This window comes from Colobus angolensis, unplaced genomic scaffold (genome assembly GCF_000951035.1).
Source record: "Colobus angolensis palliatus isolate OR3802 unplaced genomic scaffold, Cang.pa_1.0 Scaffold73, whole genome shotgun sequence".
In the NCBI taxonomy this organism is placed as follows: Eukaryota; Metazoa; Chordata; class Mammalia; order Primates; family Cercopithecidae; genus Colobus; species Colobus angolensis.
Genome location: NW_012121043.1, coordinates 12,216,174 through 12,230,151, shown reverse-complemented (window position 1 = coordinate 12,230,151; position 13,978 = coordinate 12,216,174). Strand labels below are relative to the sequence as shown.

At 41.1% G+C, this 13,978-nt stretch overlaps 1 protein-coding gene across 3 annotated transcripts in view; it reads right to left on the bottom strand.

The window, feature by feature from the left end:
* The window catches only part of ST3GAL6 (ST3 beta-galactoside alpha-2,3-sialyltransferase 6), a 53,161-nt gene that overhangs the window by 38,271 nt on the left and 912 nt on the right, over positions 1-13,978 (bottom strand). The gene's annotated exons all lie outside the window — the stretch shown is intronic.

Below are 13,978 nucleotides of genomic sequence, written 5' to 3'. Positions count from 1 at the left end.
CCAGCCCGGGCAACAGAACAAGACTCCATCTCAAAAAAAAAAAAAAAAAGTTAAAATTAACTAAACACTTATGTAACTGTTCTAAATGCTTCAGACATAGACTTATTTTAATCCTCAAAACCAAACTTTATGAAAGGCTTTATCGTCATCCCTATCATACAGATAAAGACACTAAAGCACATAGAAGTTATAACTTCTCCCGGGATACCCAAGCAGTAAGTGACAGTGCTGAGACTTGAACCCAAGCACATACTAGAGTCCAGGAGCATCATAAAGACTCTCAAAATACTTCCATCTTTTTGATGCCAGAAATTGTAAAGAATGACAGGAAAAACAGCTTTACAAATCACCAAGATGATTCCAGTCCAGATCCCACTAAATTGAGATGTTGCCGGCAGTAAAATCTGAGGACCCAGCCCTACCTCCAGCCTTGATTCAGGTCCTCAAGAGTTCTGCAAGTCCGGTGGCTCAGGACCATGCTGGGGAAGGACTTTGAAACCCTCATGAGCAATCTCAGTGGGAACAAGCAAGAGCTTAAGAGGTTCCCTAGGACTAAATCACAAGACCATTGTGAGTGTCCATATTGGCCGGCACTACTAAAGCATAATGTTATCAGTCAATAAGTGTCTTTCCCAAAACGATCTCCAAATAAATTTGCTAGAATAATCATTCTCTGACGAACTTTAATAAATCATTGAGCGCCTGCATATATTCATGGGTAAAACATGTAGCTCATTCCTGGTGGACATTTGAACTCTAAATCTTTTTTCAGAATACTGTTATACATTGATGTCTGAAATCTGTGCAAAGGATTCCAAAACAGTACAAAAACTCAGCCTAAAAAATTAAAAGGTACTTTAATGAAACTATCATTAATTGTTGCACTTAAAGATAGAGAGAGAACTAAAACTAATTCTAATGAGAAAACAAGGCCCAAAGAGGGAAAGCCTCTTGCCCAAGGTTATAAAGCTGGTTAACAGCAGAATTTCTATAATATTTGTGATACATATAATGTTCTAATTTTAAGAGTTTTCTTACTCCTAAGTATCAGCTAAGAAGAGTCCCAAAGAAGGCCCATTCAACTGAGAATAGAAATAATATTTAAGACTCTCAAAGCTCAACCGTGGGACATGCCAAAGGGTCATGGGTTGCATTCGCAGTCTTATAGGCCCCCAGCCTGCAAAACTAGTACGAGAAAAAATAGCAGACACCTGTCTTCATAGAAGAGGGGATTTTAACATCACCCACAAGAGAAACATTGTATAAGAACATTACAAGTGCTCAAGTTTACATTTAAGGAATTTGAGACAATGGTGGTGTTGCCTTTGCTTACCTGCACTTTTAAGAATCTGTGTCCTAAAGACCCTCTGTTCGCAAAGGTGGAGAATTTGCTAAAGAGGGACCAGGCTGCCAAAGACTCAGGACGCTGCCTGCTGAATTGCTGGGGCCTCTCTGTTAGAAATTATCTAAGACCCGGGGTTGTGCTGCTTCCTCACTTGCAGATGCTGAAATAAAACATAAAGATAGTATGTTTCTAAGAATGGCTTCGCTGCCCCAGAAAAATGTAAAGTCATTTTTAAAAATGTAAGGAAAATGCCATTTTAGTAAACTCACTTCTGATCTCCTTAAAAATGCTTTACAGGATGATGAAATTACCAAACACCAAAAACAAAACAAAAAATCCAACAGTACATATTACATTACTGTCTGCCTTTCAGAACTGGCTTTCCAAAGGACCCAGCTCAGTCTCCTTAAAAATAATAACATACCCAGCTCAATTAATCCCAAGTAGCCTGGTAATGAAAGAAGCATCCGCCTTATTTTCCAGCTTCTCTCCACACATACACACAGCTTTCTTTTGAAATGCAGAGGTGAGGTGAGAGAAGTAGCTATTTCTCTGAAAATCATTAGAAGAGGAAGGGACAGAGGGAGAGAGGAGAATGAGGAGGAGATCAAGAGGAATAAAAATATCTAGAAGAAAGTGAGGGAAAAAGAAGTGTGGGTGAAGTATTATTAGAACAACTAGTTTAAAAATGTGCCATGGGCTACTTTCTTTAAAAAAAAAAAATGAAAAAAATCTCAAACCTCTCTTGCTACAGCTATTTTTACACAAGACTAACACACACACACACACACACACACACACAATGCATGCTCTTTAAGAGGTTAAAAACAATTATGCTAAATCGACTCTGCCTGTGTGCTATAAAAGGCCAGCATGGTTTATGGGGTATTTCAAGTCCATTATTATGGTATTAATATTCCGGTATTTTGCCTATTTAAGTTAAAGACACTTGGAAAATAGCAGGTGCATGAATATCTCATTAACCCTGTGCTGTTTCTTAGAAGCAGAAAATGAAATTCCCACACGGAAGATACCCTCCCCATACTAGAAAAAACGGCAACATCCTTATTTTCAAAGACAAGATGTTGCGACAGATCTTGTTGAAATAACTCTTATCTTTTAAGCCTCCCCACACAATTTAGCTGCATTTTCACAGTCTATTATGCTTTCTTCAATCTACTGTATAAGTCAAAGCCAGGCACAGTGGCTCATGCCTGTAATCCCAGCACTTTGGGAGGCTGAGGCGGGCAGATCACGAGGTCTGGAGATCGAGACCATCCTGGCTAACATGCTGAAACCCCGTCTCTACTAAAAATACAAAAAATCAGCCAGGCGTGGTGGCAGGCGCCTGTAGTCCCAGCTACTCAGGAAGCTGAGGCAGGAGAATCACTTGAGGGAGGCAGGGGTTGCAGTGAGCTGAGATCGCACCACTGCACTCCAGCCTGAGCGACAGAGCGAGACTCCATCTCAAAATAAATAAATAAATAAATAAATAATTAGTTCAGACACGCCGAAGAGATATTGCACGTTCAGTTCCAGACCACTGCAATAAAGCAAATATCACAATAAAGCAAGTTACAAATTTTTCAGTTTCCTAATGGATATGTTATGTTTATACAACACTCTCTATTAAGTGTGCAGTAACAGCATTATGTCTAAAAAACAATGTGCATATCTTAATTTTAAAATATTTTACTGCTAAAAATGCTAATGCTTGATCATATGAGCCTTCATTGAGTTGCAATCTTTTTGCTGGTGGATGATCTTGCCTCAGTGCTTATGGCTGCTAACTTACCAGGCTGGTGGTTGCTAAAGGTTGGGGTGCCTGTGACAATGTCTTAAAATAAAACAATGACGTTTGCCGCGTCAACTGTCATTTTCCTTTACGAAAGATTTCTCTGTACCACGCAATGCTCTTTGACAGCATTTCAGCCACAGTAGAACTTTCAGAATTACAGTCAATCCTTTCAAACCCTGCCACTGTTTTACCAACTAAATTTATCTACTATTCCTAACCCTTTGTTGTCATTTCAACAAAGTTCAGAGCATTCTCACTAGGAGTTGATTTCATCTCAAGGAATCACTTTCTTTGCTCCTGCATAAGAAGCAATCCTCATTCATTAAAGTTTTGTTATGAGTTTGTAACAATTCAGTCACTTCTTCAGGCTCCACTGCTAATTCTAGTTCTCTTGCTATTCCCATCACATCTGCAGTTCCCTCCTCCACTACAATCTGGAGGCCCTCAAAGTCATCCCTGAGAGTTGTAATTGACTTCTTCCAGAAGTCAATTGTCTGTGAACAGTCAATTGTCTGTTCACCTGAGAAGCAGAATTCTTAAGAGGCTGCTTTGTAACTGGGAATGAAGTAATTCATTTAAATTAAGAAAAAAAATGGGCCAGGCACAGTGGCTTATGCCTGTAATCCTAGCACTTTGGGAGGCCGAGGTGGATGGATCACTCTGAGCTCAGGAGTTGGAGAACAGCCTGGGTAACAAGGCAAAACCCCATCTCCACTAAAAATACAAAAAAATACAAAAAAAAAAAAATGCGCCAGGCATAGTGGCTCACATTTATGTTCCTAACTACTCTAGAGGCTGAGGCTTGAGCTGGGAAGCAGAGGTTGCAGTGAGCCAAGATGGCGCCCCTATACTCCAGCCTGGGCGACAGAGCAAGACCCTGTCTCAAAAAAAAAAGAGCATGGCATGGTGGCTGATGCCTGTAATCCCAGCACTTTGGAAGGCAGATCACCTGAGGTCAGGAGTTTGAGACCAGCCTGACTGACATGGACAAAAAATACTAAAATGCAAAAATACAAAACAAAATTAGCCGGGCGTGGTGGCACATGCCTGTAATCCCAGCTACTCAGCTACTCAGGAGGCTGAGGGAGGAGAACCGCTTAATTCAGGAGGCGGAGGTTGCAGTGAGCCGAGATCACGCCATTGCACTCCAGCCTGGGCAACAAGAGCAAAACTCCATCACAAAAAGAAAAAAAAAGAAAGAAAGAAAAACAAAAGAAAAAGAAAAATATAAGGGCCAAGAAGTCTGTATATTTGAACCGGTAGACTGGCAACTTCTACAGGCAAATCCATGAGTGATAATTAAAAAGTTGTTTAGTAAGCATAGACCCCACAATAAGGGTATGATCTCCCCTGCACAGTGCTGGAAATATGCTGATATTCTGCTTCGCTCTGTTTTCCTAGCCTCCTTGCAGACCTCTCCCCGACATCCCACTTTCAGGCTAATTAAAGTTCAAGTAAGTTACAGAGTTGTTTCTTTCACATCTAATTCTTCTCTGGGAATTTTGAGCTCTTGTGGTTAGGGTGTTTGCAGTCCTAATGCTTAATTTCCAAGGAAGAGGAAACACCACAAAAAGACAGTTAAAATCTACTGGAGAACACTCAAACTTAGAAAACATATTTTTGGAGTAAAAATGTAAAATTTTTTAGAGCTAAATATTAACATCAGATATTGTGTAAGCTATGAATAACACATTGATATATCAAATCAAAGGAGTGGAGAGGCGAAGGAAGCCAAAACTTAATTGCAATGCCAACAAAGAAATACAAATCAAATATTGATGAAAATGTGTATGTACATCATGATACACATAATTGTGGAAAATGAAAAAGTGAATAGAAAGCACTTGGCTTTCTACCGTGGAAAATATATGAAGAAGGTACTGAAAGGTTCAAGGCCACACATTTGTAGTGATCCTCTTGGCTTCTCAATGGATGTCTCCATCCCGTCAAAGCCCATCTCTATTATCAAACTTCATACAGAATCCCCTGCCTCAAAACTCACCAATGACACTTCACATTTCTATCCTTCAAACACTCAAGTTATTAAAAGTGAGAGTGCTAGGTATCAATTATGTATTACCTTACTAATGTTTTCATCATATTCTGGTAAAAACAGCAACTGGAAGGAATGTATTACATGCTATATTGTAAGCCCCAAGTCCAAGTTTAGAAGCAACATGCAGAATTTACCTGTTATAAATTGTTTATATAGACCTACCTCTCTAAGTGCCTTATAGAGAGATAGAAATATATAAGCCATAGGCCTCTAAGTCTGTTCCAGTTGGCTCCTATGGCCTGTCCTGCCTCATCTCCTGAAATGCTTGACTATTGACAATGTGCTCTAGTAACACCAAATTTTGTGCACTTCTCAATCCTTCTTGGCACTGTTTCATGTCTTAGCACCTCTGGTCATACTGTTCCTGCTGCCCGGAATGTTCTCCCTCTCCTCTCACCCTGCCCCTCAATTCCCCTCCCACAACATTCCCACTCCCTGATATAAATTGCAATCATCTGTTGGGATTCCGTTCTTCAAGGAGGACTTCCCTTTCTATCTCTACCCTGCATTTGGATGATGACACACAGGAGTCCAAGAAAGCACATGTAAAGCTGTTTCAAGGACAGAGATAACTACAATGCTCCTATGTTTTGAACCACAAAACAACCACATCTCAGATTTTAAAATGTTCAGTTTTTTCAAGGACATTTGGAGAGAATGATTTTTGCTCCTTAAGCCTAGTTTATTCTGAAACATTCATAGCTCTATTCAACCTACAGATTTTCTTCCCCCAACTCCACTTAAAAACATATGTACATACATGCATGCTCACACACACACACACACACACACACACACTGAATCCCTCTACTATATGTCCATGGATCCCTTTATAATAGCAGAGTACTTGGCACATGATAGATGTCAAGTATTTGTTGCTATTCACTAAAGAATGATGAAATATAATAACATAGGTTGTTTAACATAGTCCAAAGGGAAGCCAGGTGCTAAGAGGAAAGAGACCTGAGAAAAAATTAGAGGTATATAAGACCAATCAGAAAGACTTTCTGGAGAAAGTCAATTTTTAACTAATTGAGGAAGAATAGAATTGTCATAATAGCTCTAAAAACAGAGTTATAATAGTAATAGGGGCAGATAACACTGATTAAATATTTGACATTTGGCAGAAACTATGCTGAAATATTTGTATGTGTTTTTTCCATTGTCGTAATTACTGTGATGTGGATATTATTTCAGATTTATAGATAAGGAAAGTAAGGCTCAGAGAAGTTAGGCAAATTGTTCAGAATCATGCAGTGATAAGCCATGAAGCTGGAAACTGAACACATGTTCTAATCTGGCTTAGATGGTAGAGTGTGACGGGGAAGAAGAATGGCACTGAGTGTCAAAGAACAGCCTTAGCTAAAGCACTAGGAGGCCTGCGTGGCTACAGGGTCAAACAGGACAATAAAGTTAGCAACATGAGATGGCAGAAAACCTCAAAAATCAGTGGGAGAAATTCTCTGGATTTTTGAGCAGAAGAAAAATAACAAAAATCATGCTTGAGGAAGGTTATTATGAAAGGTATACGTCCAGGAATATTGATGGTCATAATTAGAGAGCTTGAATATAAGATTTTTGTAAGAATATGATCTTTTTTCTATGACTAAAGCAGAAGAGCCATACACAGCAAATTTGTAAAAAAAAAAAAAAAAGTTTTTTGCAATAAGAGAGTCAGACTTGTCCTCCAGAAAATTCAGTACCTGCAAAATATTTATAGTTACTTGATGATCAGAAAACACACATATCTCCTTACATCTTGTTTATCAAAAAATCCAATTATTTATCATTTAATTGTAGCATAGCTGGGATAAAACAAGAATAATTAGCTAAATCACTTTGACATCTACCTGAAGTATCGGCTTTAAATATTAAAAATATTTTGACAGCAATGTCCTTTATCTCACAAGATCATTTACAACAGAAAGCTCCTTTAACTATCACAATCTATCAAGTCACTAAGATTATAAATTATATTTAATCGCTGCTCTAAAATGTAGTTGAAAAATGCATTTGTACCCTACTCGAATGCCTGTATTATCTATCACCTCACTGCTCTCCTCTAAATGCAACTGGAAAACCCATCTGACAGTTTTTAAATGCAATGAGTTATCCACAAAACAGAGGGAATTAAAAAAATAAAATCTATGATCTCCTTTTATTCTTTGGCCCTATGCTAACTGTAGAAAATGTACACATTCCCTATATCTGCTTCCTGCACCCCTTAATACAATAAGGACTCTTACATATTAGAGTTGCATAAGATTTTAATAAAAGGATTTGAGACTTCCTTCTAGGTGTTTCCTGCCTAAATATTTGCAATGGAATATTTTCTAAGCTGAAAACTCCATTAAGAGGTCAGAAGCAACAGGCTGATACCTCTTAAGACTACAATCTAATGGTGTGGGAAAGGGGATTTCATAGAATCAGCTCAAAGACAAGAGGTTTGTGTTTATATGGCATTTTGCATGGGGGTTTTGTTTTCTTTTGTTTGTTTTGTTTTGGTTTTTGTTTGTTTTCTGTCTCAATTTCCATCCGTTCAAGTCTGCTACTGGTTATTTCTTGTGTTCTGCTAGCTTTAGGCTTGGTTAGCTCTTATTCCTCTAGTTCCTCTGGATGTGAAGTTAGGTTGTTAATTTGGGATCTTTTTGAATTTTTGATGTAGGCATTTAGCACTATAAACTTCCCTCTTAGCAGTGCTTTAGCTGTGTCCCAGAGGTCTGGTATACTGTATCTTTGTTCTCATTAGTTTCAAAGAATGTTTTGATTTCTGCCTTAATTTCACTGTTTTCTGAAAAGTCATTCAGGAGCAAGTTCTTTAATTTTCATATAATTGTATGGTTTTGAGTTATTTTCTTAGTATTGATTTATATTTTTATCGTGTTGTGGTCTGAGAGTGTGGTTGGTATGATTTTCGTTTTTTTGAATTTGCTGAGGATTGTTTTATATCCATTTGTGTGGTTGATTTTAGAGTATGTGCCATGTGCAGATGAGAAGAACGTATATTCTGTCATTTTTTGGTGGAGAGTTCTGTAGATGTCTATTAGGTACATTCTGTCAAGTTCAGGTCCTGAATATCTTTGCTAGTTTTTGGCCTTGATTATCTGTCTAATACTGCCAGTGGGGTGTTAAAGTCTCCCCCTGTGATTGTGTGGAACTCTAAGACTCTTTATAGGTCTTACCTTGTGAATCTGGGTGCTCCTGTGTTGACGGCATATATATTTTGGACAGTTAGGTTTTCCTGTTGAATTGAACCCTTTACCATCATATAATGCCCATCTGTATTAGTTCATTCTCACACTGCTATAAAGAAATACCTGAGTTCGGGCACAGAGGCTTATGCCTGTAATCCCGACATTTTGAGAGGCCGAGGCAGGAGGATTGCTTGAGCCCAGAAGTTCAAGAGTAGCCTGGGCAACTCAGTGAGACCCCATCTCTACAAATAACTTTTTTAAAAATTAGCCGGGTGTGGCGGTGTGTACTGCAGTCCCAGCTACCTAGGAGGCTGATATGGTAAGATTGCCTGTGCCCATGAGGTTGAGGCTTCACTGAACAATGATTGTGCCACTGCACTCCAGCTGGTTCAACAGAGTGACACCCTATTTAAAAAAAAAGAAAGAAAGAAAGAAACACCTGAAACTAGGTAATATACAAAGAAAAGAGGTTTAATTGGCTCATGGTTCTTCAGGCTGTACAGAAAGCACGGCTGGGAGGCCTCAGGAAATTTACAGAAGCCTCCTGGCCAAAGGTGAAGGGGAAGCAGGCACATCTTATATAATTGGAGTAGGAGGAAAGGTGGGACTGGGTGGGGGGGGTGGCGGCTAAATAACCAGATTTTGTGAGAACTCACTCAATATTACAAGAACAGCACCCACGAGGATGGTGTTAAACCATTAGAAACTGCCCTCCATGATCCAATCACCTCCCACCAGGCCCCACCTGGGTGGGGACACAGATCCAAACCATATCACTATCTTTGTCTTTTTTGGTTTTTGTTGGTTTAAAGTCTGTTTTGTCTAAAATTAGAATAGCAACCCCTGCTTTTTTCTGTTTTCCATTTGCTTGCCAGACTTTTCTCCATCCTTTTACTTTAAGCCCTTGGATATCAATGAATGTGAGATCGGGCTCCTGAGGTTTCAGGTTTTATGCCACTGTGTTAATCAGAAAAGCCAAAAGTTAGTTGTTTTGTATGTTAGTTAAGTACGTAAGTTAACAATGGGCCAAAGAATCTCAAAAATAATTTTCTCTCTAAAAATTGTGCCAAGCCTCCCTAGATACTAATAGAGTGCTGATGATGAGACATCCTGAAATCAAAGGACAAGAGGATAAAAGGAATACTGTACAGGTTCTCTGAGCCCTGCCTGTCTTTGTGATGTTCCTGTGCTCTGCCCTAGGGAAAAGAGAGGGAAAATCAGTTATGGCCAATTAGTGGGAAGAAAAAAAGGCAACTATGAGTAGAAATTTGTGTGTTTGTGTGTGAGAGAGAGAGAAACAGAGACAGAGAGACAGGAAAGGGCCACGTGTGGTGGCTCACGCCTGTAATCACAACACTTTAGGAGGCTGAAGTGGGTGGATCACCTGAGTTCAGGAGTTCAAGACCAGCCTGGCCAACATGGCGAAACCCCATCTCTACTTAAAAAAATACAAAAATAGCCAGGTGTGGTGGCGCGTGCCTGCAATCCCAGCTACTTGGGAGGCTGAGACAGGAGAATCACTGAAACTCAGGAGGCAGAGGTTTCAGTGAGCAGAGATAGAGCCACTGCACTCCAGCCTGGGCGACAGAGCAAGACTCCATCTCAAAAACAAAGAAAAAGAAGAGACAGGAAAGCCCATCACCACTGGGTGAAGACTGAATTAGGCTCTCATCAAAAATCTCCAGGCATCTCATTCTAATTAGAATACAATTCAAATTCCACAAAATCTGCCTTCCTATCTTACTGACTGCATCTCTCCACTCCCTCTTTTGCACTCTTTTTTCACTACCTGTTGTCTTAACTACTCTCTTCTCACACTGCACCTTCTGTTTCTCAAACAACCCAAATTCCATTATGCCTCAGGGCCTTTGCAGGTGCTGGTACCTCTATCTGCCATGCCCTTAACCTTCTGTGCTCCACTTGCCTGGCTCCTTCTCATCATCCACATCTCAGCTCAAATATCCCCTCCTCGGATAAGCGCTCTGACTGCTCTAAAGTAGCTTCCTCTATACCCCTCCCTCTCGATCACACCTCTGTAATGTACTGTCTTTGTGACACTCATTCTATCTGAAATACACTGTTTCGTGTACTTGTATCTTATTTATTGACTCTGTTCCCCATAAAACATACGCTCTGTAAGAGCAGGGGCTTTGCTGTGTCCAACACGGGCATGTTCCCCACCCCCCTCCCCCCGCCACAAGAACACCTCTTGATACCTGGTGGACACTCAGTAAATGTTGGTTGACCATTAGGGAAGTCCCACCTCAATGATCACATGGAATATCATCCAAAGTCCACTGAAAAAAACACTTTCTGCTCCCTTGTTGCCCCCATCTTTCAGCATAGTGACTCTGACCCACAGCCATAAGAACTCCAGGCCTGTTTCCACAACGTGTGGAAGGTGAGAATAACCCACCTCTGGAGGAATCTCCAGCTTCCTTGCCATCTCCTCATCTGGGGTCCTTGTTCTCATCATCTCCTAAAGATCTTTCCATTCCCAACCAAATAAAAAGTAAATCAATGTTTAAAACATCTTTCAAAGCCCAGCACTAAATACATTGTAAAGTATGCAATGATGCTATCTGTATACTTTGTCTTAGGCCAAGCATATAAGAAAGGGAAAAAGAAAACGGGGGAGAAGGTAACTTTTCACTCAGCTTTTCAGTGTTTTTAAGAAAATCTCCTATGGGCTAGGTGCTTTCCTTTCCCTCCTTCTCAATGGTCAAGGAAGAGGAAAGCCCCTGGTCAGATACGAAAGTTTCTGGCAGTAAAAAGGTAAACTGGGCAATCCCCCTCGATGACCAAAATCTCTCCAAGAAAAAGAAACATGGGCACAAGGAAGAAAACCAGGTCTTACTGATCCTGTTATCTTTTACTTTCACAACCTCACTGCCAGAACCTCAGCACTTCTTAGCCTGATTATAGGACAGTCAAGTTCCTGACCAAGTCTGAGACACTGCAGCTAATTCCATACTGAGGTGTCACCATCAGGGGAAAGAACTCCAGCTACCCCACAATGGTGGGGGTAACCTCTAAGGGTTCAATTGGAAACTGTGATGTGTGATGTGTGCTATTATCCATCACAGTTGGGGCAGACAGGAGAGAATGTTTCATTTCAACTGTGAGGGTGGGGATGTAACCCTGGGAAAATTTCTTCCAGGTAACATGTAGCTTGAGATGTATGCAGAAAGGAAAGGACTTTTGGAATATGCCCATTGAAGACAGCATAAACTCCTAGATTTTGCCAGACCCTGCTCACCTAAGTGGCACATCAGAGATGTGCAGAAGATAGAAGGTAGCCGGCTGGTGAAAGTCTAAAGTTGTCACAAGGAAGGCAAAGTACACAGACCACCTATTCAAGAAGCCCAGCCTGGGGATAACTAGAAAGGTATATTCAGACCAAGGTATATATAAATTGAGAATACGCCAGGCAAAGGAGAAAGATATGCACAGGAAATGGAAGAATTTGTGCATAATGTATACTACAGAAGATTCCTGAGATGGTGTAGGCAGAGGTAGAGTCAGACCTTTATGTGAGCCACTGCAACTCAACCTAAGGCAATCTTGGTTTTTTAAGCTATAAATGTGGCTAAAAATTCCTTTCTTACAGCAGTTTTGTCAGGAAGATTAAATAAAATAGCATATGAAAACACACCAAAAATCAGACTGGGCGCCCAATAGGAGTTCAATGCTTCCTTCACCTTCTCAATAAGCATCACCTAAAATGCAGGCTAAACAGATCTCTGGTCCCCAATCCTGGATGGAAGCACAATTTCCATGGAAGCCATCTGGCAGTTTGCATGGTTAGCAGATGATGCTTATCAGGGAAATGTGGGAAACATGGCATTACTCACTACTTCTCCCATAAGGTTCCACATGATGTGGAACACAGAAATGTCCCCAACAGAAGAAAACAGCTGTGAAATCCAGTCCTCTGCCACTGAATAAGAACACCTACAATTTACAATTTCACAGGAGACAGACTGATGTTTTTAAACGGTATGTCTCTTAATGGTATTCTTCTGTCAATGCTGTCTATTCTTGAGCCTCAAAGGTTTTCATTTTTTTTTTTAATTAATTTAGGGCATAAGAACAAACTATCTCCAACAAATCTGCTGAAATGTAGTCAAAATTGCAGTCCCATTTTACTGCACCATGTAAACAACATATGGTGCTATCTGGGACTTGAGGAACTATAGTAAAAATACAGTTCACACCACAAGGAATCAAGATCTCCCCTCCCAGTCTACATGACCACGAGAACAACTTAGGAAACCAGACCAAGGCAACACTTCCTAGAAAAATTCTCTTCTTATAAGCAAAGTTGCCATTATCTAAAAAGCCTCTGTGGAATTTGGCCTTACTCAGAGACAATAAACTAAATAACATCTTTTTTCGCAGATCTTGGTATGAAAAGCGTTCATAGTGAAACAAAAAAGAAGCAACAACCAACTTGCAAATGTCAAATCGGCATGCTTTCAAACGGAAAATAACCTGGCAGCCTGAGCAGATTTTCCCAAATATTTAACATCTCCCTGTAAATAAAAAGACAGTTTTATGGTCTGCAGCTAGGTGAGGAAGATTGAGGACCGGAAAGTCAAACATTCGGGCTAGCCTAAAAGAGGTGGCCACTGGAGACCCGAAGAGTTATGAGGCTCAAAGGTCAGCGTGGACACCAGACCACAGAGCACGAGGAGCTTCCAGCAGATCTGCAGTTTCCTTAACTATCCACCCACTCATAGCACCCAGCTGGTCCTCGTAAGGCAAATGGGACTTGCGAGTTTAGAATCGGTGTGATTTCGGATACACTAGCAGTCACCATGTTATTTTCATCCCTACCCCCACATAGTGTTTTTAAACATCATCTTTCAACGGCAACCTCTTCTCCCCCGCCTGCTCCTCCCCACTGCCCCCGCCAACCCCCGCTACTGAAAATCCTCAAAGAAGGTGCTTTGGGTTTGTTTTTGGTTTCCAGGCGTCGCTTTTCATAGGTTTTCTTTTAAGCCAAAATAACAGCACACAAGAAAGACGCTTGAGACTGCTGGGATCTCCGGAACCGGCGGCCGCAAAATGACAAGCTGCTTCGCCCTTATCTTGAAAATTAACAGCAGCCCAAACACTGCAATTTACTCACCGTCCTCCTTTCTCCTAAACTGCCTCGCTGCTTGTTTTGTTAGGTCTACTTCTACTGTGGAGGGAAGAAAGGTTTCTCGAAAAACTTTATACGGTAAGAGACCAGAACCTTCCAGACCCCTCAACCCTCCTTGCGTACAGACCCTTTTACAAAAAAACAATAGTGAACGAGGAGCTGGACACTCCTCTTGGCTTCCCAATTGCACAACCCCGCCGGCGATTCGACAAAAGAGGGTCCCAGAGCAGATTATCTCGGCCCCCACGGCTCCTGGGCTTACCCGCGAGGCTGCGCGCCCCTCCCGCCCTTCACTGGGGCTCCAGGATTCCCGGGCGCCCTCTCGGCGGTGGCTGCGGCGCACCCCGCCGGCGATTCGACAAAAGAGGGTCCCAGAGCAGATTATCTCGGCCCCCACGGCTCCTGGGCTTACCCGCGAGGCTGCGCGCCCCTCCCG